The following is a 21,664-nucleotide window of genomic DNA, read 5'->3' as shown; positions in this document are numbered from 1 at the left end:
AATGAAGGCAAATGATACAGTGATCGATAGAATTGAAAGAAAATCATTAAAATGGCACGGACAAATGATGTGAATTCGAGATCGGTGGCCAACGGTGGTTTATGAATGGAAACCACCCGGCAGACGTAAGCGCAGAAGACAACGACGTTCTTGAACAGACCACATAAATGGAGTGATGGAACATCGCAGCATCAGCAAGGAAGAAGCGCTGGATAAAGAGGCTTGGCGGAGGATGACAGGAATACAATATGTTATTAATTAATCTTTGTATTGATTAATTTTGTAATAATAATAATAATAATAATAATAATAATAATAATAATAATAATAAAATTTAAATCTGAACTTTGGCTTTCAAATCTGTTGCAATTTTACTCCATACTCTGCAAAAAAAATAGTATTGTTTTGCAAATAAAGAGCTTTTCCTTTGTCATCGCCATGACGACGTGTTTTGCTATTCCGCACTCGGCTGTGGAGAATTTAACAAGTTATGTAGTTGGTCTCGTACAACAAACGCAGCATCTGCAGACTTTTTACTCGGCATTCCGGTATTTTTCATTTGTTTGTTCGTAAAGCACAGGAAACTTACGGACATCTTCTATTAGTCTTTCCACATCCATTTCTTGTACACAAGTCGTACACATTTGTACGGCCTACAAAACGATTCTACCGTCACGTGAAAATTAAACAGAACAAATTCCGCCCGGCACGCTCTCGGCTCGCTAACGCTTCTCGAACACGGCCGGACCATGTTTGGACCGCTACATTGATTTTAATGGTATATTTATTTGGACCTCTGTGTGACGGTCTATACCCGGACGTGTCTCGGCACGGACACGGCGTGGACATGGGCTACCGGACCCTAATATGGTGTAGGAAAATAAAAGCATTCAAAAAAGCTTACAGGTGTCTCAGAATTGATAAATATTGGTACTGCGTGGTTTTCAAGGGAGTCTTATACCTTCATGTAAAACAGTTGCAAGCTCAGGCAACGATAATGGAGGTGGATAGCGACCACGCGTTTCTCTCTCCAAGGTAGACCACAAAGGCTCAGTAATATTGAGACAGGTAGACTGTGATGACCAGGGGAGACGAGACCATTCATCCTCGTGCTCACAAAACCAGTCCTGAACGATGCGAGCCGTTGGGGGAACAAACATTGTATCATGGTATGGGCCTGACCAGCCGAAGTGGTCATACAATCCTCGGCAGTAATGCGACCGTGGGGCGTGAGGAATGCCGCGATTTGGCTACCCAAATCATCCCGAAACCCCCACCATGTTTCACTCTTGCAGCAAGCAATCGGCATCGCACGCTTGGGACGGCGTACGCCAGACGTGAACTCGGTCAGAAGTTGGATATAGTGTGAAATGGGACTCGTACGACCAAAATATATTATTTCGTTCGGCCATTGTCGAGGTTTTATGGCATCGGCACCACGTTTTCCTGCTAAGGGCATTTGCATAACTGATCAGTGGATTGGAATTCCAACTTGCCCTGCAATTTTTTGGCTATGGACCTCCTTTAGTGTTGTTTTGGTGCTGACAAGGTCCGCAATTGCAAGATTCAGCTCTGTAGTGAATTTTGCAGCTGTCATTACTTTTCTTTTCGTCTCGGCCCTTTCCAATGACCGTTCCTCATGATGACTCAACACACACTTTCATCCTCATTGTGACTTAGCGCATGGTTGTTCCACTTTCCGTGTATTCGGTATCTCTTGAAACACCAAACACTTCAGCTACCTTTGTTACGGAAGCACCCACCATACGAGCGCCAACAATTTACCCACGTTCCAACAACTCCGATATAATGCACTCACAACGACACAGAACACTATACTGGCCACGACTGACGCTTACAGCGTATTGAGGTCATTGCACAGGTGCCGCTCGAGGTAAAATGAAACAGAGCAATTTGCGGGCTTGACTAGAATCTGCGTTTATGTTCAAGCAAGCATTTGTCGTGTTGCTTCCATAACTTTTGCTCAACCCCTGTAGGTTGACAACGCGTCAATTTCACGTAGACATTGTGTTGATACTTCGACGTAACTAATGAGAGGCCGAGCGGTTCTAGGCGCTTCAGTCCGGAACCGCGCGACCGCTACGGTCGCAGGTTCGAATCCTGCCTCGAGCATGGATGTGTTAGATGTCTTAGGTTAGTTAGGTTTAAGTAGTTCAAATTTCTAGCGGACTGATGACCTCAGATGTTAAGTCCCATAGTGCTCAGAGCCATTTGAACCATTTGAACTAATGAGAGGCGGGGAAAGAGGTAATTACAAAGTGGTTATAGCTAAACTTGAGATAGTATAGACGAAAAACTAATTACCATATCAGTACCCAAATTTATAGAAATAATGACCAGACTGTGCGCCGCAGGATTTCCGTCGTTAGGTAGTGTTCGTGTCATGATTTGCTGTTAGGCGCCGGCACTCGCACCACGATGTTGGTTTGAAACGCAACGGTCAATATGATTCTGGACAAGGTGAGGTGGGCTTTACTCGTAAAGCTGTTTTATCAAAACAACAGCAATATTGCTGTTCTTTGCGAGTGTCGACAAGCTAAATGAATCCGGACAGGTCGTCCTTCCGCACCGGGGTTGAAGAACATGATGCGGAAGCTCGAATTAACTGGAGATTTGGGGATTGCTCCTGGAGAAGACGGGCGGTCAATTCCGCCGCAAATTGTTGAAGTTAATGTTGTCTTGGCTAAGAACGCGGGACACAATGTGCGATCTTCAAGCAGTACACGAGCTGTGCACGACTACTGAACATTTCATGGTCCACCTTTCGAAAAGTGCTGCGAACAATTATGAAATGGTACCTCTAGTACGGTTCCGGGCTGTCGTCGATGCATATGGTCGTTACATTGAGCAACGTTTGTAACCCGGAACGTACTTATCGTACACCACTAACAAATGTTACCCAATGATGTGAAAATTAAAATGTGTTTCTTTCAATGGTTTATTCGTTATTTCTCTTCCGCACGTCCTTAAAAATGTTTTCAAGTAGTTGCATTTACCTACCATCACTCGTTTTTCGTAGGAGCCTCCTCAAGTAGCTAAATTATAAGCACCCAGTAGTTATAGCGCCGACACTGAAATCATTCTTTTGTTGGCTGTTGATTCATGATTTTCTTCGTATCGAATATGAAAGCTAAAAGACATATTTGGGGTGGCAGACTGACCTGTAGCGTAGCCAGAGGTCTGTGATAGTTTGGAATGTAAAAGTTTCACTCGCAAAAAAATGATGTATTTTTTCGTCAGTTAACTGTGTTTTCCTGTTATGTCACGAATTTCGAGGCTGTGGTTAAGTTGGGATCTAGCAGCAGAACTTAAATGTTGATAAACTTCGTTGTCAAAATGTTGGCGTCTTTCTTCGGAATGTGTTTAGAAAGATGGTTATATACGTGGAATAGGCCTGGAGACACTGGAAGATTTCAGACAGACTATATTATGGCAAGACAGAGATTTAGGAACCAGGTGTTAAATTGTAAGACATCTCCAGCGGCATATGTGGATTCTGATGACAATTTATTGTTTATGAACCGTAGATAAAAACTGAAGAAACTTCAAAAAGGTAAGAATTTAAGGAGATGGGACGTGGATAAACTGAAAGAACCAGAGAGTGTAGAAAGTTCCAGAGAGAGCATTAGGGGACGATTGACAAATACAAGGGAAAGAAATGCAGTAGAAGAAGAATGGGTAGCTTTGAGAGGTGAATAGTGAAGGCCCCAGTGGGACTGGTAGAAATCCTTGGGTAACAGAATAGATATTGAATTTAATTGATGAAACGAGCAAATATAAAAATGCAGTAAATGAAGCAGGCGAAAAGGAATACAAACATCTCAAAAATGAGATCAACAGAAGTGCAAAATGGCTAAGCAAGGATGGCTAGAGGACAGATGTAAGGAGGTAGAAGTATATATCACTACAGATAAGATAGATACTGCCTACAGGAAAATTAAGAGACCTTTGGAGAAAAGAGAACTACCTGTATGAATATCAAAAGCTCAGATGGAAAACCTGTCCTAAGCAAAGACAGGAAAGCAGAAAGATGGAAAGAGGGCAATATTATTGAAGTGGAAGAGGACGAAGATGAAGAGATGTGAGGTATGATACTGCGTGAAGAATTTGACAGAGCACTGAAAGACCTAAGTCAAAACAGGCTCCATGAATAGACAACATTCCGCTAGAGCTACTGATAGCCTTGGGAGAGCCAGCCATGACAAAACTGTACCATCTGGTGAGCAAGATGTATGAGACAGGCGAAATACCCTCAGACGTCAATCCCAAACTGTTCCCCAACTCGGTCGTTCATCTTCTAGAACAGTAGCCCCGGTCAGGGTGTACGATCGCGGTTCGCGTTCGGACTCTTCTCTCTGGGCTTGAGGTTTTCCCTCTCCCACCTCTTTTCCGGGCCCATATACGTATACCCCCGGTGTTCTGTGCCCTGCCCTTGCCTTCGGCTGGATTAGGCACAGGGCCCGAAGGACTCAGTCCCTCCTGAGGCCCTCCGCCGCCGCTTTCTTTCCATCCTTCCCGCATTTCGCAGCTCTGACGTGGTCTATACCGACGGTTCGATGGTTGCTGGAAGAGTTGGTTATGCTCTTGCTCTTGGGGATCATTCTGAACAACGCCCATTGTCGGCTGGCAGCAGTGTTTTCACTGCCGAGCTGGTCGCCATCTCTCGCGCCCTCTAGTGTATCCGCTCCTGCTCAGGTGAGTCCTTCGTTGTCTATAGTGACTGCGTGAGTGATTTACGAGCTATCGACCAGTGTTTTCCTGGCTCTCGTCTGGTGATGGCCATCCAGAAGTCCATCCATACTCTTGTTCGTTGCGGCCGCTCCGTGGTTTTTGTGTAGACCCTAGGTCATGTCGGCATCTTGGGTAATGAACGTGTTGACACACTGGCCAAACAGGCTGTCGATGCACCGGCTTTGGAGATTGGCCTTTCGGAGTGTGATCTCCGTTCAGTTTTGCGACAGAAGGTCCTTGGTACCTGGGGCGATGAATGGCGCACTCTGCCTTCACCCAACAAACTTCGGATCGTCAAGGAGACTACCGGTGTGTGGCGCTGCTCCTTGCGGGCCTCTCGCAAGGACTCTGTTGTACTCTGCCGGCTGCGCATTGGCCACACCTGGATGACACACGGTTATTTTAGCGCCGCGGGGACCCACCTCTCTGTCGCTGTGGTTCGACATTGACAGTGGTCCACTTTTTGTTGGACTGTCCGCTTTTAACTGCGCTCAGGCAGACGTTTGCCCTGCCTGATATGCACCCTGCACTTTTAACGGATGACGCTGCCATGGCAGGCTTAGTTTTGAGTTTTATTCGTGCAGGGGGCTTTTATCGCTCGATCTCAGGGTTTGTCTCTTTCTTTTGTGTTGACCTTGGCATTTGGCCTTCGGTTTTAGATTGGGCTTATAGTGTGTGTCTTGGTGGTTGGCTTTTCCTTACTTTGTTTTCATGGTCGGCCAACCACTGTAACACTCTGTGTGTTTTTAATTTCTCTTTTCTGGTCTTTGTCTACGTCTTTCTTGTTCTGTGTCATCCCTTGTCATCTCCGTTGCTTGTTTTTGTTCCTTGTGGGTGTTACATGAACGTGGAAAAAGGGACCGATGGCCTTTGCAGTCTGGTCCCTTCAACAACCACAAACAAACCAACCATCTAATCCCAAAGAATGCAGGTGTCGACAGGTGTGAAAATTACCGAACTACTAGTTTAGTAAGTCATGGCTGCAAAATACTAACACTAATTTTTCACAGAAGAATGGAAATACTGGTAGGAGCCGAACTTGGGGAAGATCAGTTTGGGTTCTGTAGAAATGTTGGAACAAGCGAGGCAATACTGACCCTACGAATTATCGTAGAAGATAGATTAAGGAAAGGCAAACCTCTTTTCTAGCATTTGTAGACTTGGAGAAAGGTTTCGGCAGTGTTGACTCGAATACTCTCTTAAAAATGCTGAATATGGCAGGAGTAAAACACAGGGAGCAAAAGGCTGTTTACAATTTGTACAGAAACCAGATGGCCGTTATAAGAGTGTAGGGGCGTGAAAGGTTCAAAAATGGTTCAAATGGCTCTGAGCACTATGGGACTCAACTGCTGAGGTCATTAGTCCCCTAGAACTTAGAACTAGTTAAACCTAACTAACCTAAGGACATCACAAACATCCATGCCCGAGGCAGGATTCGAACCTGCGACCGCAGCGGTCTTGCGGTTCCAGACTGCAGCGCCTTTAACCGCACGGCCACTTCGGCCGGCGGGCGTGAAAGGAAAGCAGTGGTTGACAAGTGGGTGAGACAGGGTTGAAACCTATCCCCGATGTTATTCAATCTGTATATTTAGTAAGCAGTAAAAGAAACAAAAGAAAAATTTGGTGTAGGAATTAAAAACCAGGGAGAAGAAAAAAAAACCTTTAGGTGTGCCGACGACATTGTGATTCTATCAGAGACAGCAACGGACTTGGAAGAGCAGTTGAACGGAATGGACAGTATCTTGAAAGGAGGATATAAGATGAACATCAACAAAAGCAAAACGAGGATAATGGAATACAGATGACTTAAATCAGGTGAGGAAATGAGACACAAAGTAGTGGATGAGTTTTGCTATTTGGGTAGTAAACTAACTGATGACGGTTGAACTAGACGAGATATAAAATGTGGACTGGCAATGATAAGTAAAGCGTTTCTGAAGAAGAGAAATTTGTTAACAACGAGTATAAGTATCAGGAAATCTGTTCTGGAAGGATTTGTGTGGAGTGTAGCCATGTATGGAAGTGAAACATGGTCAGTAAATGGTTTATCAAGAACAGAATAGAAGCTTTTAAAACGTGTTGCTACAGAGGAATGCTGAAGATTACGTGGGTAGATCACATAACTAATGAGGAGGTACCGAACAGAATTGGGGAGAAAAGAAATCTGTGGTACAAACTGACTAAAAGAAGGGACTGGATAGTAGGACACGTTCTGAGGCACCAAGGGATCAGCGGTTTAGTACTGGAGGGAAACGTGGAGGGTAAAAATCGTAGAGGTAGACCAAGAGACGTACACACTAAGCAGATTCAGAAGGACGTAGGTTGCAGTAGGTACTGGGAGATTATGAAGCTTGCACAGGGTAGAGTAGCATGGAGAGCTGCATCAAACCAGTCTCTGGACTGAAGACCGTAACAACAACATGTTCAGACGTAGGCGTTTGGGGTATACTAACGTGCGAATGTGACAATATTGGTTAGTTCTTGGTTCGAAATAGGTCGTCCGCCGCTGTTCTTTCACTGGCTGTTGTGTAGAGCAGATTATAACACGCTCCGTTTAGTTCCTATCATACCTCACATCGAGCGCTGACAACACTGCTGCACGAAACAAAGTACGCCACTTGCGCTTATCTAGACTTCAGCGTATCATATTGTAAAAGAAACTGTCGCTGAATAAAACACATGTTTCAGCCACGGTTGTAGAGATCGGTTCAGGGTCCATTAAATTTCGTCAGGACTTCTTTATCTGCATGACATAATGTCGCAATTTGAAAAACTAGATACTATAGGTCAGTGTCGTGGAAGGGGTGGTCATCTACTGTTGTCTATTGCCCCTTACAGCAGGTGTCATGGTAAGCTCATGGTAAGTACGCGGCAGTTTTTCGCTGTTAACGTTCGCGTCTAAATTGTGGGAAGTGTTGGTGACGCGAAACTGCCGCTGTGCAACCCATGTCCCACATGGGGAAAACAGGAATCTACACTCAGTTTGCCGATGACTCAATCATGACGCTTACTTCAATGCCAACCTGCTTCGTGCGACTGTACCTAACTTTTACTGCTGTGCGTAGTTGTTCTTCCTAAACAGCATCTCAATACGAGCAGACCAGTTGTATCTCTGCCTGCGGTTACTCGTACTTTAGGTATTGGGGCTATGCACGGCTTTGTTAAACAGACTAGCGCTATGTAATCATAGGCTCAAGCCACGCAAGTCTGCTTTCATGCCCTGCAGTTAATTCCCTCCAGATAATAACATGTTGCCATGATCCTGCAGTCAAGTAGCATTACTAGAATTACGAATTACTAAAATATGCAGAAATATAAGATAAAAGATAAATGAATAATTTAATAACAAGGCAGACGACAGAGAACTATGTTGAATAATGTTTATTCAATAAAGGACATCCGAAAAAATGGGAAGTAGTCCTATGATATACAATTAAAATACAAATAGAAAACACCCTTATTAATTGCAGTAAAGTTACGTTGAGAGCAAACAAGGAATAGTAACTCATAATGTCTCTATTCTCGGTTCCGTAAATCAAGCGGCAAAATTTGAGTCCTACTGTCGAGCACATGCAGCCATATCGAAATATACACTACTGGCCATTAAAATTGCTACACAAAGAAGAAATGCAGATAATAAACAGGTATTCATTGGACAAATAGATTATGCGAGAACTGACATGTGATTCCATTTTCACGCAATTTGGGTGCATAGATCCTGAGAAATCAGTACCCAGAACAACCACCTCTGGCCGTAATAAAGACCTTGATACGCCTGGGCATTGAGTCAAACAGATCTTGGATGGCGTGTACAGGTACAGCGACCCATGTAGCTTCAACACGATACCACAGTTCGTCAAGAGTAGTGACTGGCGTATTGTGACGAGCCAGTTGCTCGGCTACCATTGACCAGACGTATTCAATTGGTGAGAAATCTGGAGAATGTGCTGGCCAGAGCAGCAGCCCGAACATTTTCTGTATCAAGAAAGGCTAATACAGGACATGCAACATGCGGTCGTGCATTATCCTGCTGAAATGTAGGGTTTCGCTGGGATCGAATGAAGGGTAGAGCCACGGGTCGTAACACATCTGAAATGTCACGTCCACTGTTCAAAGTGCCGTCAATGCGAACAAGAAGTCACAGAGACGTGTAACCAATGGCACTCCATATCATCACGCCAGGTGATATGCCAGTATGGCGATGACGAATACAAGCTTCCAATGTGCGTTCACCGCGATGACGCCAAACACGGATGCGACCATCATGATGCTGTAAACAGAACCTGGATTCATCCGAAAAAGGCGCTCCTGTCTGTGATGGAGCTTGAAGGGTAACCGCAGTCATGATCTCCGAGCTGATAGTCCATGCAGCTGCAAACGTCGTCGAACTTTTCGTGCAGATGGTTGTTGTCTTGTAAGCGTCCCCATCTGTTGACTCAGGGATCGAGACGTGGCTGCACGATTCGTTACAGCCTTGCGGATAGGATGCCTGTCATCTCGACTGCTAGTGATACGAGGCCGTTGGGATCCAGCACGGCGTTCCATATTACCCTCCTGAACCCACCGATTCCATATTCTGCTAACAATCATTGGATCTCGACCAAACGCGAGCAGCAATGTCGCGATACGATAAACCGCAATCGCGATAGGCTACAATCCGACCTTTATCAAAGTCGGAAACGTGATGGTACGCATTTCTCCTCCTTACACGAGGCATCACAACAACATTTCACCAGACAACGCCGGTCAACTGCTGTTTGTGTATGAGAAATCGGTTGGAAACTTTCCTCATGTCAGCACGTTGTAGGTGTCGCCACCGGCGCCAATCTTATGTGAATGCTCTGAAAAGCTAATCATTTGCATATCAGAGCATCTCCTTCCTGTCGGTTAAATTTCGCGTCTGTAGCACGTCATCTTCGTGGTGTAGCCATTTTAATAGCCAGTAGTGTAAAATCCCTTTAGAAGTTAGAGTGTGGTAGCAGCCGTTCACCGCCTAAGATCAAACACCTGCATGATCGAATATATTTCGTTATTACAGACATGTCTGTCTCCTTCCCAAACTCGACATAAAATGTCCAGAATCGCGTTCTTGATTTCTCCACTGGAAAAGTCCCAGTTTTCACTTGACTCCAACAGTATTCCACCACAGTCCAATTCTCATTGGCTGAAGGCCATCCCCATCCAAAATACATAGTTCTCAAGCTTTACAAACATGATTTGACTCACGTGAACGCTTCGCGGACTAAACTAATATATTACATCAATATTTAAATAAAGAAATGTTATAAACATTGTCACACTCAGATACCTTTCAGTAGTAATAAAGAAAGGTTTGTCCATAAGTAAATACACCAGTATTCTTGGGCAAGGTTGGTCATAATGAATAACAAGATATTGTCACTAGATATCGTTTAAACAATTATTTATGCCTTCTGGACAAAAGCCTATTTTGATTCTCTTTTCAGTTTTGGATTCCGATAACACATGCGATTGACCACTTTTAAATTAGCATAGTTTTTTATGGTACTTGCATCCAAAATTTAAATAAAGTTAACGGTACAATAGTAAACTATTCATGAATTGCATGAAGCAATTAAAAGTTGTTGGTTCACAGTGGTCATTGTAAAAATGTTTATTCGTTGTGAGATATTGACTTCTGTAGTTTTAAAGATATTGAGATATCGTTGTCTCACTGGATGCGCCTCATCTTTCTGAGATCGCAAATGTATTCAGATTGCATTAATATTTGATGTGAGTTATTATCAAATCTCAAAGAGCTGTAACTTGGCCATCTTTAAGATTGGCTGACACCACCATTTCCTGAAGCATATTCTGCACAAAAGCAATGCGAGCATCAGCCGTCCAAATTCCCAACTGTGTGATCTACCCGTCTCCGGCGACGCGCTCATTCGCTCTGCACCTGAGCTCTTCTAGGGGCGGCGGCCTGGGTGGTCGAGTGGTTCTAGGCGCTACATTCTGGAACCGCGTGACCTCTACGGTCGCAGGTTCGAATCCTGCCTCGGGCATGGATGTGTGTGATGTCCGTAGGTTAGTTACGTTTAAGTAGTTCTAAGTTCTAGGGGACTGATGACCTCAGAATTTAAGTCCCATAATGCTCAGAGCCATTTGAATCATTTCTTCCAGGGATGGCCGTGTGATGCCCTCGTCCGGCCACGAAGTACTCTCGGCAGTAGGGCCGCACAGCTGCGCAAATAAATTCACCTTACCGTGAATCAGTTCTAGGCGTCTGATTGCCTCGCCTACATACTCGTAACGTTACGTACGAAACCAGGTTTTCCGGTACCCTTCCGTCTGTCTCCGCCTGAGGCTTGTTAATAGCCCAACGCACATTACTTTCGCCTAGTGTGTTCATATCGTCCGTTGAGATAAATGGAAGATAGTCACCAAACTGAGACTTGATAGCTGATCAACAAGAGCAACCAGTTTTATCAAATACTAACTGTAATGTCTCTTGCAGCGCTCTCTCCGCGATATTTTCAGAAATTTTATAAATTATATAACTCAGTACATATCTCGAAATATCTCTTCTTATCTTAGCGTTTCCTAAACTTCAATATACGATGATTATCAATGCAAAGTAGTTTCAAGCCCTATTATTCCTTGGAGCGTCCATTTACTCCATGGAATAGCTTCTCTGCTATCTGTTTTCTCTTATGAAAAGAATGAGGCAATGCTTGCCGATTAGCCGTGAAAGGAGGAGGATGTATATGTATGTATTGTTGAGCTAGTTGCCATGTTGATGAGGTTCTGTATGTGAAGGAATTTAATACATGAACTAAACAAAAGTAAGTGTGTTCGCGTATTATTTAACTGATTATTGTTGACAGTGTCTGCTTACTACGCTGTGTTGCACGGGATCAGTGGGGAACGTCTGATTTACACTGGACGAACCTGCCGTTTTGTATGCTCAAGATATCCAGTTTCTTCAAATAAATAGGCTAACACGGTCTTACCAGCAGATCTCCCGTCTTCCCCATGTGATCACCGAAAGTTAATAATTATTACAAATGTTTTCAGGAGATCGACTGACAATTTTCGTCGCACCGAGACTTCGAAATTGCTTCACTGCCTTATGGAATTTAAGTTAAGCTCAATTTAATCAGGATAGAACAGTATTGAACTGAACTGTGTGAATGTGATAAGCCTGCTTTGTGAATGAAAATTCCCTTAACATACGCATGTTTTTACTATCCTGATCAGTGAAGCTAAATCAGGCCGATGTGAGAGAGGTTTTTAACTTTTTTGAATACCACAAAAAATATTAAATAACCACAGACTGACTCCTGAATCAAGGGCATCGGTTCGATCTTAAGTGCAAGGTTAAGCTGCAAATATTGATCGTTGATAGATTTCATAACCGTAAGAACGGTGACGATACCGGTATACGTTCTGTTATTTGGGCTGGCGATGGAGAAAAAGTTGCGAACACTCGATGCCTGGAAAAAAACTACATAATTGTTGATGAAAGAGCTTTTTATTAAAGGACGTTTCTATACACCATGAACCGCACTAGAAATGTTTATTTGCCACAACCCGTTTTCGGGTTTACAGCCCATTATCAGTGGCATCTGATACAGAGGAACAAACAATTGTATGTACGTAGATTTCTACACGATGATAACCGTACATATAGTAGCAGTAATATGTCTACATTCTATATCTGTGTAGCAGTGACATGCGCGTAAGTTAATGATATGATCTGAAATCTGTCCAGTAACAGAGTATTGAATTTTTCGTATACGTTACTGCTGTCAAATCTTAGGCAGTGACAGTTTTTGATAACATTTGACGTAACTGTCTTACAGAGTAAACATGGAACAGACAGGTCAAAAAGGCTACATTACATGTCTTTTGTTATTTCTAAGATCATACTTATATATGTGACATACCTTGGTATAAGTAAACTACTGTTTTTTCAATAATTGGGATGTGAAGGTAGAGTACGTATATGAAGGCATGTCACAGATATATCTAATTATGATCTTAGAAATAACAAAAGGTAACCTAGACTCTCTTTCCTCTCAGTTTCATTTTTAGTCTGTGACAGTTACGTCGACGTTATCCAGAATGAAATTAGAATTCCATTAATACCTTCAGCTGCTGACGGACGTTGATATATATCAACTGGGACAGGTATGCCCCGACCGGGACTCGAACCCGAGATCTCCTGCTTACATGGCAGACGCTCTATCCATCTGAGCCACCGAGGGCACAGAGGATAGTGCGACTGCGGGGACTGTCTCACGCACTCCTCCCGCGAGACCCACATTATCACCTTGTATGTCCACACACTACATTCGTAGTGTCCCACCCCAACACACTCATTACTACTGGAAGGCATTCTTACCGAGTCCCGTAAGAGTTCGGGTAATATGTGTGCATCCGCACAGAAGGTCATGGCCGGTATTGCCAGAACTATATATTTATATGGATTTGGTGTCTGTTCTTTCGGACATGCCCGAAAGAACAGACACCATATAAGTTATCAAGAATTGTCACTGCCAAAGATTGGCAGCAGTTACGTACATATTGCAGATCCTATCATATTATCTGAAGCGCAAGTCACTGTTACGGAGGTACATATTCTAACAAGGGGAGGCCGCCAATTGTGAAATTCAGATTCGATTCATACTGCGCATAATAAAAGCTCATGGCCAGAGGTGTAATGTGGCAAAGCACCAAGATAATTCGAAGGTCGCCGGTTCGAATCTTTTATTATTAGTTTTTTGTAATTCAAATATATATATATATGTATATATATAAACTATTAATGAATTGCTTATGCATGTTGGTGAAGGCGGATCGCTCTCCAATTGTACCGCCTCCATTTTTCCGTTTGTTTAACAGGGTGTACCAAAGCTCTCCCGTCCGCACTGATTTTCGACGATGTTATAAGTTGCGCTAGGGACCGCATCTACCTTCTTTCGAAGTTAGCAGGCAACTACGCTGTTATGCGGCGGCTCGTGTCGGCAAATTCAACATCTGTCCTTAAAGTGTAACGAGCGAGTAACGGAGTTTATATTTCATACCTGCCACAGCAAGTTTGTGTCCGTGGGGTCTCTATTCTAATTCGAACGTTTGACTTACGCTATACGTATTCGTTTCGGAATATCGTTTCTACGTCTTCCGTTAACTATACGTGGTTAACATTATGAAGATAATTAATAACATTTGTGAAATACAACTTTGTTTGCGGAAAACATAATGATGTTCGAAGTCGCCAGTTTTTCCACGACAAACGACTTTCAGCAACTTATTATGTGCATAATTGTTGCAACTGATTGCCGGGAATTATATATATATATATATATATATATATATATATATATATATATATATATATATATATATATATTTGAATTACAAAAAACAAATACTAAAAAAAAAGGTAACATGGCGCGAGAATCGATCCGGCGACTTTCAGATTACGAATCCGACCGCTTACCGCTGCACCACGACGGTGTAGAAAATTAGTAATCGTAGAGAGTATTTCACCGCAACGGTTTCTTTTAACTGTCGATTTTCTCGACAACGGCTGAGAAGTGCATCTTGGTGCTTTGCCACATTATACCTCTGGCCATGAGCTTTTATTATGCGCAGTATGAATCGAATCTGAATTTCACAATTGGCGGCCTCCCCTTGTAAGTAGACTTATGTCACTGCTACTATATACACAGTTGTCATTTTGTAAAAATGGATGTAAATATAACTGTCTGTTCCTCTCTATGAGATGCCGCTGATGATGGACTCTAAGCCTGAAAACCGGTTCTGGCAAATAAACATTTCTAGTGCAGCTCACGATGTATTGAAAATGCCTGCAAGCTGCGGAGCACCAAGAATTCCAGATTTGAACGAGCTGTGATTTGAAAAACTGCAGAAATCCGTTGGGCGTGAGAGGAACCAATGTGCCATGGTTTTAATACGCTCGGAGAGTTGCATACTGCAACTTGGACTGCAGCACAGTCAGTCACGTCAGTGTTGCGTGGACTGCAGAGTCGGGTGCGGCATGAATGCTGGAATGACAAAGTGCGTGTGGTTTTTCACGAACTGTCACGAAAACGTAATTCTTTCGCTTTGCAGCTAAAATTTACTTTCATAATCAGGGGATCGTATTTTTCAGGTGTATTCTGCTCCCTAACTGCCTGTCTAGAAGTGACTTTGTTCAAATATGAAAGCCGTTGGCAATTTTCGAGTAGCCCGCTTCAAAGTGTGCCCGGCGGAGCGTTCCATTCTACACTTAAGCTAGATGTGGATTTCAGCGGTCTCGTTGATCAGTCAGAGCCATTAAATACCAATTTCCTCATCTGAAAGTAGAAAGCGTAACTTTTGTCCCAAATAATAGCGACAATAGAGTTGGAGAGCTCTCAGTTTGTTGTATGTGTGTGTGTGCTTTTAGCTGATTGCTTCGTTTTGTCGATGAAGCACTCCAGCTTGCACATTTACTTGATGACAGCACTAAAGTTCGACTTCTCTTGTATCATATACAGGTTAGTATACTAATGGTGAGCCAGGGATACAGGTCTGTGATTACGTCCATGAAAAGTTCATTTACCCGTAAATGAGACTCATGTGAGATAGTTGTCAGGCGCGTCCGAAAAAAGGTGAAACGAAAGAAAAATCTCAGGGAATTTTTTTTAGATTGGATACTAGTGAAAAGAGTACACCGGTGACAGTAATGCTTTAAGCTTGTGTTACAGTATTATTAATTTTTGTGAGCTCGCTTCTGTGGGGTAGTGGTGACTTCGTTGCTTTTGTCTCGTAATGGATCGAATCCCGATGACCAACCCAACTTTTTATTTTGTGAAAATATATGGAATGAGATCAGCTTAACCACGCTGAGAAGCTGCTTCAATCGGGGATATAAACGTTGACTAACCAAGTGGCGAAGAGACGTCTCTCGGAAAAGCTTGGACCACGGTGTGTGTCATACGAGTGTGTTGAAACTTCCTGGCAGATTAAAACTGTGTGCCCAACCGAGACTCGAACTCGGGACCTTTGCCTTTCGCGGGCAAGTGCTCTACCAACTGAGCTACCGAAGCACGACTCACGCCCGGTACTCACAGGTTTACTTCTGCCAATACCTCGTCTCCTACCTTCCAAACTTTACAGAAGCTCTCCTGCGAACCTAGCAGAACTAGCACTCCTGAAAGAAAGGATATTGCGGAGACATGGCTTAGCCACAGCCTGTGGGATGTTTCCAGAATGAGATTTTCACTCTGCAGCGGAGTGTGCGCTGATATGAAACTTCCTGGCAGATTAAAACTGTGTGCCCGACCGAGACTCGAACTCGGGACCTTTGCCTTTCGCGGGCAAGTGCTCTACCAACTGAGCTACCGAAGCACGACTCACGCCCGGTACTCACAGCTTTACATCCCCCAGGCTGTGGCTAAGCCATGTCTCCGCAATATCCTTTCTTTCAGGAGTGCTAGTTCTGCTAGGTCCGCAGGAGAGCTTCTGTAAAGTTTGGAAGGTAGGAGACGAGGTACTGGCAGAAGTAAAGCTGTGAATACCGGTCGTGAGTCGTACTTCGGTAGCTCAGTTGGTAGAGCACTTGCCCGCGAAAGGCAAAGGTCCCGAGTTCGAGTCTCGGTCGGGCACACAGTTTTAATCTGCCAGTAAGTTTCATATCAGCGCACACTCCGCTGCAGAGTGAAAATCTCATTCTGGATACGAGTGTGTTGTTAGTTTGTGGTCAGCATGCGACATAACCTGGCGGTTAAAATAGCACTGAATATCTCTATGGGCCAAACAGCAAGTCCTTGGATTCCACATTAGGTCACCACACTACCTCCCCCACAGCATCCTCCACTCGCTACTGTCTGATGTAATATCATACTATAGCATGAAAGAAACGATTTCTATATCATCATGATTTAATGCAAAATTGTGTTCGAATCACGTGTAAGATTGGACAAAGTACCGCACTGATGGTGGCACGATACTCTTATTCTGACCAGCAGAACGTGCACATCCTCATCCATGCAATTTCCGTTTTCCGTGTTGCTTTTTTTTCCGAATTGCTTCAGGAAATTTATGAATGGGTTCCAGCAACAAGACAACGGCTAATGCATCCCTATCGGCATTCAGTGAACTTAGTGCTCTATTCATAAGTGCCATTACATCAACGGGACGTTAAAATCTTTTAAACTGGGAGCTCTGTCATTTCTTGTGTACATCTTCTTCTCCTTCTTCCTTTACATCTTTCTCTTCATCTTTTTCTTCCTCTTCCTCTCTCTCCTGCTCTACGTGTACCTCTTCCTCCTCCTCTTCCTGTACCCTTCCTGTACCTCTACCTTTCGCCCTTTCTCCAGCTCCGCCTATTCTCCCTCCACCTCTTCACCGTCCTTCTCCAGCTCCACCTATTCTCCAGCTCTTCTCCTTCCTTCCCCCTCGACGTTAAGATTCACTTCCAGTCATTCTGATTTAGGTTTTTAGTTCCCTTAATAACCATCAGGGAAATGCTCGGATGTTCCTGTAAACACGAGGCACAGCCGATTCCTTATCCTATCATTGTAGACCTTAGCTTGTGCCGTACCTCTGTAGTTATAGATGGGGCGTGAAACTCTGATGTGGATTCTCTCTCTCTCTCTCTCTCTCTCTCTCTCTTTCTTTCTTTCTTTCTCTCTGCCCCTCCCCGCCTCCCCTTCTCTCTTTTAAAACTTCCTCAAAAAATATTTATTGGATCATCGTGACGTGTGGTAGGTTATAGCGACACGCCAGTGTGATTAACGTGGATACGATGTCGTGCCTGGGGCTTGCGACGCACGCTGGCCGTTTGCCGGGCCTCGGCCTGGGCTGGTGGCCCACGCGGTTCAATATACCCGCAGTGTCGTGAGAAGCGTTCATTCGCCTCGCCTCTGCTAGGCAACTGGGTTGCAAGAGCTGTTCCCCCTACCCGCCGGGCCAGCTCAAAGCCGCTTTTCAGCTTTGCAGTGCTTACGAACTCGGTTATGAGTGAGGTAGAGCGTTCTGTGGGAGCAGGAAATGCAAACAAGAAGGGGCAGTAAACTCCAGAATAATACGAATCATAACAAGAACGCCTAAGTCAGATTCTATGACAGTAAAAAGGACTTCCGCAAGGCGCTTGACACAGTTCCCCACAGTCGTTTAATCAACAAAGTAAGAGCATATGGACTATCAGACCAATTGTGTGATTGGATTGAAGATTTCCTAGATAACAGAGCGCAGCATGTCATTCTCAATGGAGAGAAGTCTTCCGAAGTAAGAGTGATTTCAGGTGTGCCGCAGGGGAGTGTAGTAGGACCGTTGCTATTCACAATATATATAAATGACCTTGTGGATAACGTCGGAAGTTCACTGAGGCTTTTTGCGGATGATGCTGTGGTGTATCGAGAGGTCGTAACAATGGAAAATTGTACTGAAATGCAGGAGGATCTGCAACGAATTGACGCTTGGTGCAGGGAATGGCAATTGAATCTCAATGTAGACAAGTGTAATGTGCTGCGAATACATAGAAAGATCCTTTATCATTTAGCTACAATATAGCAGGTTAGCAACTGGAAGCAGTTAATTCCATAAATTATCTGGGAGTAGGCATTCGGAGTGATTTAAAATGGAATGACCATATAAAATTAATCGTCGGTAAAGCGGATGCCAGACTGAGATTCATTCGAAGAATCCTGAGGAAATGCAATCCGAAAACAAGGGAAGTAGGTTACAGTACACTTGTTCGCCCACTGCTTGAATACTGCTCACCGGTGTGGGATCCGTACCAGGGTTGATAGAAGAGATAGAAAAGATCCAATGGGGAGCAGCGCGCTTCGTTACAGGATCATTTAGTAATCGCGAAAGCGTTACGGAGATGATAAACTCCAGTGGAAGACTCTGCGGGAGAGACGCTCTGTAGCTCGATACGGGCTTTCGTTGAAGTTTCGATAGTATACCTTCACCGAGGAGTCAACCAGTATATTGCTCCCTCCTACCTATATCTAGCGAAGAGACCATGAGGATAAAATCAGAGAGATTAGAGCCCACACAGAAACATACCGACAATCTTTCTTTCCACGTACAATACGAGACTGGAAAAGAAGGGAGAACCGATAGAGGTACTCAAAGCACCCCCCGCCACACACCGTCAGGTGGCTTGCGGAGTATGGATGTAGATGTAGATGTACTATGTTATCCAAAGAAACCGAAAAAAATCTCAAAGAAATAACGATTGCTCAAAAAGTTGGAAGTCCAACGTTACGGAGCTTTGCCTGAAAGATCACATGTGACACGAATAAAACATTAAACATAATTCCAAACAAAGAACGTATGTTCATTTTTAAAACGTGAAAACTTATTTTTGTGAGAGATCACACAAATGTGACTATGGTGGTTTTTCTATGTTGGTGTAGTGTTCATAGGAACTGGTTATCATTTCAAGTGCACTGATTTTCTGACAGCGACAAGGGTCTGGAGAGGAGGACCGCGACCTTTAAGAGATCTAGCATACATGTTTGTTAGATACCCCAGGCGCTGAATTTATTGGCGTTTAAAGATATTCGTGTTTGTGTTCAGCGTCTCCACCTAACATGGAGCTATATTCTCCTGTTGTTCACGGCTAAGGAAGTTCTTAAATATCAAGAAAATCATATCCGTAGTTCTTCAGTCAGTTATCGGCTGTAAGACATGGAGCTCAGTGCGCCCATCTTGTTACAGCCACTGAATCCTACTAAAGCATTTTCAGGGATGTTTCTGTGATAACTTGTTCCTCCTCATCGACAGATACAAAATTTTTAATGTACCTTACCGGAACTCGGCTATGGAGAGACTAGTTCACATTGCTCTGCAGTCCTCATTAAGCACTGATGTGCATATCGAATAACCTTTCTGTGTTGAGGGGTGAACTGTATACGAAGACTATTAGGAAAGTAACGTGCGATCGGACATGAAATGGAAACCACAGTGAAGATCCGATGAAGCTTTACACAGATATGCTAGGTAGTTTCTTTAGTATGCCCGTCGGTCGCGTCACGTCACTCTCTTCAGTTCTGAGCACATAGTGAGCACGTAAATATATCTGGGTAAATAGTGTCTCGCGAGAGATATGAGCGCCTGCTGAGATATTTCGCCTGATTTCATACAGTTCATACAACGCAACTGTCATGCGTTTCCTTCGTCATCACAATTTTCGACCGCACTCTGCAGCGGCAATGACGATGCTCCTGCAGCGTTTTCGACGGGAATTGTTTGATCACCCGCGATAAAGCCCGTAATTGGTTCCCCTAGAGTTTCATCTCTGCTCACATGAATGGCTGGCAATAAAGATAACATTTTGGCGTAGTCAACGAGCTTAAGACCAGCGTAGACTATTGGCGAAAAAGACAGGCGGCTGCCTTCTATGACGAGGGAACTGGAAATTTGGTACAAGGCTTCGACAATTGTTAAGTCGGAGCGGCGACTATGTAGAGAAGTGGCTGGAAGGTGTAGCTAACTGTTGCAAATAAAACATTTTTGCTTTTCACATTGATTTCCATTTCGCGACCGATCGGACCTGAGTTTCCGAATAGCCCTCGTTACATAGTGTCCTCCTCCGGCTTTATGACGTAATGCAGCCTTCTGCTTATTGTTCTTCATGGTAAGACCCGCTCAGTGGTTTCAGCGAGAGCGATCCAATTCCTTCCAGTTTGTGACATTAAATACCCGTCACTGAAGCGCGGTGTGCCATACGCTGTTAGTGCTTGAATCTCGTAATTACCAAACCTGTATTTAGTAATTGATGTCGTAGCCTGTGAACAAGAGAACGCAGAACAGTTAACCAGTCCGCAGCTCGTGGTCGTGCGGTAGCGTTCTCGCTTCCCGCGCCCGGGTTCCCGGGTTCAATTCCCGGCGGGGTCAGGGATTTTCTCTGCCTCGTGATGACTGGGTGTTGTGTGATGTCCTTAAGTTAGTTAGGTTTAAGTAGTTCTAAGTTCTAGGGGACTGATGACCATAGATGTTAAGTCCCATAGTGCTCAGAGCCATTTGAACCATTTGAACAGTTAACCAACAGCTACCCTTCCCGGAATTTTACTTGCATCCAGTCTGCCATAGACTCTGCGAATGGTTGTTAGCCCACAGAATGTGTCTGCGGTATTGGACCAAGTGGTTGTCAGATGCCTTCTCTTACTTTCGCACCATCAGCTACCATCCTACTCTCAGCCGTGCTGTTTTCTGCTCTCTACACATGATACAAATGCATTACACCAGCGCTTGTTTGTATATATAGTACTGAGCAGCAGAGCTGTAGTAATAAAATACTCCACATACCTATCAGTTTCTTAGTTTCTTTCCAAGTTACTGCCGTTTTTGTGACTTTCACCCCCTCATTTAGGAACGCCTCAGTAATTACTAGGTATACATTTAAAACGAGAATAATTTTGAAGACGTTAGTGTGTTACATGTTTAAAATGGAATGATTCGGTTGAAAATGACGTCCTTCGCGTTTGGGAAGCTGCAAACCCGAAGCTCTCAGTACTTTCCATCTTCTAAATATGCAATTAAATGTCCAGAAATGATGCAGATCTGCTATTAACATGAATCTTGATGTGTCTTGAGGTGCTGAGACATGAGTAAAGGATAAAAGCGATATCTGTAGTAGTCGAATATGTAGCGCTGCTCGGCGAAAGTTGGCACCGATTGTATATTTCATGTCCAAACCGAGAGTGAGTGCTACAGCAATCTAGCAAGAAAGAAGACAAATGCGCCTTTATGCAATAGTTATAAGGTTTTATAGCATTTCTGTCGGGCACATCATAAGTTGAGTATTTTCGCCGAGCGAGGTGGCGCGTTGGTTAAGCACACCGTATTTGTTTTTCCAGCAAATTGGACTTCTTGAATTTAATGAAGAATTTATATAAATTTATTTTTTGTGGATATTTTAAAGTATAGTATATTACTCGTGAGC

General features: G+C 43.8%; 1 protein-coding gene and 1 non-coding gene across 3 annotated transcripts in view; one reads left to right on the top strand and one right to left on the bottom strand.

Moving 5' to 3' along the window:
* Nucleotides 1-21,664, top strand: part of LOC124544634 (putative fatty acyl-CoA reductase CG5065) — a 498,437-nt gene that overhangs the window by 159,040 nt on the left and 317,733 nt on the right. The window lies entirely within an intron of this gene.
* Trnat-ugu lies at nt 12,910-12,984 on the bottom strand. The gene has a single exon. It is a non-coding gene; the product is annotated as a tRNA-Thr (tRNA).

This window comes from Schistocerca americana, chromosome 8, assembly GCF_021461395.2.
Source record: "Schistocerca americana isolate TAMUIC-IGC-003095 chromosome 8, iqSchAmer2.1, whole genome shotgun sequence".
In the NCBI taxonomy this organism is placed as follows: Eukaryota; Metazoa; Arthropoda; class Insecta; order Orthoptera; family Acrididae; genus Schistocerca; species Schistocerca americana.
The sequence above is the reverse complement of the archived record's forward strand: the minus strand, read 5'-3'. Positions and strand labels throughout refer to the sequence as shown.